The following is a 5,140-nucleotide window of genomic DNA, read 5'->3' on the forward strand; positions in this document are numbered from 1 at the left end:
TCTGCGTGGCTGACTCCTCCTGTTCCTCCGAACCTAAATCCCCGCAGGGAGCCTTCTGCGGCTCCTTCCAGGACAGACCGAGTGGCTCCCTCAGGCTTCCAGGTCCCAGCACTGCTTCACAGGAAGGCAATCCCGTGTCTGTGCGCCCCGAAGACCCAGTCCCACCGGCAGTGACGGGGCCTCTCCTCCAAACCCTACACTTAGCTCAGCACCTGGGACACCGTGGGCATTCAAGTACTATTTGTGGAATGGATAAATAATGAAAACACCAATTCTTTTCATTCAGCCTTTGATCAGTTGAATATATTATGGCTTGGGTTTGGACTGAATGTTTCCTTGGTCATGTTGCAAACATCCAAACACTTGGAGACTTAGGTCAACAGACATTCAGGAGATTCAGGAAGTCCACCCCCGCCCTTGGGCTCCATAGTATCTGATTCATTAACTGAAGAGGAGTCAAAAGATGTATCCTGTCACCTTGAATTGAGTGTTAATATCGGAGCATAAAAATATCTAAGCAGAGCTACTGCATTTTTTAGACATTTGGCAAAATGGTTTCTTTCTTTAATTGCACTACTTCCCCCAAAATTAAAAAAAAAAAAAAACTCATAGCAAAAGTCTAACATTAGAGAAACGAGGAAAATATCTCTGTCCTCCGGCTTTTTTTTTTCATCCTAGAAAACTTGCTCTCCTGGCAGTTTGAGTTACTTGCCCCAGGCCCTCACCCACAGGGACGCCCCAGGAAGCTGGGCAGAGAGTGACTGTGTTCAGCAGCTTCACCAGCTCTGAGGAGAACACACCAAACCCATCGATTTAATACGTTGCAAGCCCCTACAGAGTTAGCTTCTCAATTCGTTCTCATATATAACACGGAAGCCTTAACAGAGAAAAACATTTGAACATGTAATCCCTTCCTGTGTCATGGGAACAATTCTATTCCGAAATCAATGATGAACCCTTTGTATATCCTACTAACTCAGGTCCAAGCAAAATATTTTGGAACACCCCATTTTAAAATATTTATACCGTTCACACTGAAAACCTTTTTCTCATTTATTCTTTGACACAAACCTTGTGATTCAGTCATTATTCTCCATAGTTTACGGATCAGAAACAAAGACATGGCAGAATCAGGATTCACGCAAATTCCCAAAACTCAGGTCCTGCTCTCTTCTTACTAATTTCTTACTGAGCTAAAGTGACAGGAATGCTGTCATGCTGATTTATGTAGAATAAATTTATGATTAAAATCATATTTATTCACAGGACATTTCATCAAAGAAATTCCTGTCTTTGCTAGCTCAATGATGATTATTGTCTCTACAGAATAGAATGAGGTATTTTAAAATTTTACAGTTCCTTATAAATTCACAGATAAACTATATCTGTAGCAAAAAATTAAAGTGTAGAAATTACATGAAATGAACCTCAACAGAAGAGAAAGAAGTGTGTAACTCTATCCCAAGGCAATGGGATGGTTTTACATGGGTACACTAATTCCCTTGCTCAGAAAGATGGGGGAAAGACAAAGAACTAGACCAGAACTCTGTATATGCGTGTGCATGAAGAGATCAGAGACCCTCTGAGACACTGAGTACTTGTGGGCCCCAGGCGGCCGCCTCTTCCCCTGGGGCACCACGGATGCCAAGATGATGTCTGACTCAGCAAGCTTTCCACAGGCTTGTGGGTTGGTCTGTCCAAAGTTCCGCTGTAGAAAGTCTTTGGACAAGCTTTTGTTAGTATTTTTTTTCATCATTTGGCACAAAATTTGGAGTCCATGACCTGCCATAGATGAGGGGCCCTGCTAGATTCCCTGGCTTTTGAGAAAATGTACATAATCTCCCCAAAAGATGGAGGCAAATATTTCATGAAAGTCAACATTCATACATGATAAAGAAAAAAAACCTTTTAGCAAACAACAGATCAAAGGAAGTATATAATATGTTAAAGGATGTCATCAGGAAAGAAAGACAGAACACCCACCACAAGCATTACTCCTGTCAGTGAGAAGTCGAAAGCTCTAATGACATGATGGCAACAGTCATATCGACGCCCAACATTGTCCTGGAAATCCCAGGCAACTCAAAAAGGCAATAAAAGGTAACTCAGATATGATGAGCAGATTGAAAACATGCATTGTCATTATATGCAGAAGACAGGCTATATGTGGAAATCCAAAAAAAGTGTTTTAAAACTAATTTTATTTCTATAAGACAGAACAGAAAATAGAATAGCATCCCAAAATACCACAAAATGTTAAATACATAGAAGAAATCTACAAAACGTATGCATGGCCACTAATCAGGAAATTAATAAAGTTATGTGTTTAGTTAAACGCTAAATGGAGGGCGATCTCTCTGGTGGAGTCTTTCGGCCACGGGTCCCACAGCCTGCAGGAGCACCTTCCTGTCCTCGGTCGTGGCTTGTGGTCTGAATCTCCCACCTGGGAAGCGCCTCGGAGTGCTTGTGAAGCTGAGAGCCCTGAGCTGAGCCGGGGCAAAGACAGCTCCAACCTGTGCCCACATGCCAACCCTGGCCTCGATGTGTACGGGGACGCCGGCACCGCCGTGTGTGACAGCCAGGGTGACCGGGCCTGGCGTGCCGAGCCGCGGAGCATGCCTCTCCCCCAGCCAGGAGCTGTCATGCGGGCGTGCCGCTCCTTCGGCCAGGCCGACCTGACCCTTAAGCTGCCAGAAGAATGCACACTCAAGTCCCCCGACCACCTCAACCTGGAGGCCATCAACTACCTGGCGGCCGACGGCGACACCAACATCAAGTGCATGGCCTTTGACTGAAGTCAGCTGGCCCACGGCCCCTAATAAGGGCAGCTGCGTCTGCTCCCCTTGGAAAAATAAAATAAAATAAATGGAGGGAGACTCAACGTTGTAAAGATGTCAACTATTCCCAAATAATTCTGTAGATTCAGTGAATTATCAATTAATATGCCATCAAGACTTGTGCTTGTGTATGTTGCAATTTTTTTAAATCTGAAATTTATTTGAAAATGCCAAGAGTAGATAAGACAATTCTGAAGAAGAGGCATAAAGAAAAGGCACTTGATAGACTTACTATGAAGCTGCCGTCTAACATGAAGACAATAAAACATATGCTTGGAGGTAGACAGACCAAGTGATGGGAAAGAAGGGAGAACACACAGTGAACCATCCTTGGACACTCATCCTATGACAAAATGGCATACACAAAATATATCCTAAGTAGAAGTAGATTAAAATAGGAAAGGTGGAAAAAATGAAGATCTGGAGGATAATCCTGGGAAATATCTTCAGGCTGGGTTAGGAAACATTTAACAAGACATACGAACACTAAACATAAAGGAAGTGATTTATTAGTCAAACTATGTTAAAATTAAGAACTGTGTTCACAGAGAGACAACAGCAAGAGAGGAAACAATTTAAAGGAGCATGGGAGAAAATATTTGGAGCACTTAGAACCAGAAAAAAGAGTTATATTCAGAATATATAAAGAACTCCTACCAGCAGAGGGGCAGAGATACGCACACAGCAGGTCTGAAAACCGCCTGACACTCTTGACAAACGTTGAATGCCACCGTGCATCAGCAGCTTCGCTCCAGAGACACATGCCCTCAGAGCAAGGACACACGTGCAAATATTTGGACAAGAATATTCACAGCAGTATAATTCGTAACAGTCTGAAATTGGAGATAATCCAAACACCCACCAATGATAGAGTGAATAAACAAATTGCGATATAAACATTCGATGCAATATTACGTAGTGATAAGAAGGAACAAATCACAGCTACATGTGACAACAAAGATAAACCTCACAACTAGAATGTCAAGCAAAAGAAGCCAGACACCAGCAATATATTTTAATGATTATGTTTATATAAAGTTCAAAACCCATCTCCAGTGTTAGAAATCAAGAGTGGTAACTTGGGGAGGGGATGGGAGGCTAGCAACGGGGAGAGGCACGAGCCCCTAATCAATTTCTGGGGACTGAAAAGTCCTATTTCCTGAACTTGAGTGGGGGTCCTGCTGTGCACTCACTCTGAGATCATTCAGTGAGCTGTCCTTGGGATTGGTACAGTTGTATTTATTTATGTTATACTTCAATACAAAGTTGAAAGGGAGAGAGACCACGGCCGCTCTTACTAGTGTGATGATCAAGAAGGTCAAAGTGCTCAGATGCTGGATACATGGGCCAGAAGCAAGGGGCTTCCTGCTTGGAGGGAGCTGTGGGAGAGAGAAGAATCACCCATCACACGAAACATTTGTCCTCAACACTAGAAAAATCTGCAGTTGACTTTGGTTGAGAAGTGACAAGTTCAGGCTGAACAGGTTTGTGGGAGCATGAGAATGGACAACTGCCGAGTTTGAACTGCCACTTAGGAGCAAATGCTGAGGAGACACTTGCTGATGTGAGCCTGGGGATGTCTGCCTGGACATGTAAACACAGAGGAGTCTTCAACATGAAGGTGGCATTTGAAACAGCAGTAGATAAGATTATGCAGGGAAATGTTGCTATGGAAGAACAGAGGCCCCTGGATGGAATCCCATGAACCCAGCACTTAGAGGCTAGGGAGAAATGAAGCTAAGGGGGACAGCCTGGAAGAGCAGACCGTGATGGAGGAGGGAGGCTGAGAGTTGGCAGTGGACGTGCCCGTGTGCAAACTGGGGGCTGGGACGAACTGGTGAGTCTAGAAACACCAGTCGTAGAGGTGGCATTGATTGGAGCTAAACATACCAGAGCTTTTCCCGGAGCTGCTCTAGGGTGAGAATTAATTCATGGCTAGTTTTCCTTCCCTATTTTTCTCTATTTTTCTTTTTCTTCTCTTTTAATACATTCTGAGTTTTCCAAGTGTCACATAGTGAGGTGAATTATTTCATAATTCAATAGTTATGTTTAATCAAGAGTACTTGCAATTAAAGTATAACTTCTTCACTGAAAAGATATAGCAATAAATCAATAGAATACATATGTATATGTACACAAACACAAACAAGGTGGGGATTAAATTTTTCAAAAGAAAAAGGTACAAGAGGGCGCCTGGATGGCTCAGTTGGTTAAGCGACTGCCTTCGGCTCAGGTCATGATCCTGGAGTCCCGGGATCGAGTCCCGCATCGGGCTCCCTGCTCGGCGGGGAGCCTGCTTCTCC

Source organism: Leptonychotes weddellii, chromosome 10 (genome assembly GCF_054177405.1).
Source record: "Leptonychotes weddellii isolate Sample4059 chromosome 10, ASM5417740v2, whole genome shotgun sequence".
NCBI classification, from domain to species: domain Eukaryota; kingdom Metazoa; phylum Chordata; class Mammalia; order Carnivora; family Phocidae; genus Leptonychotes; species Leptonychotes weddellii.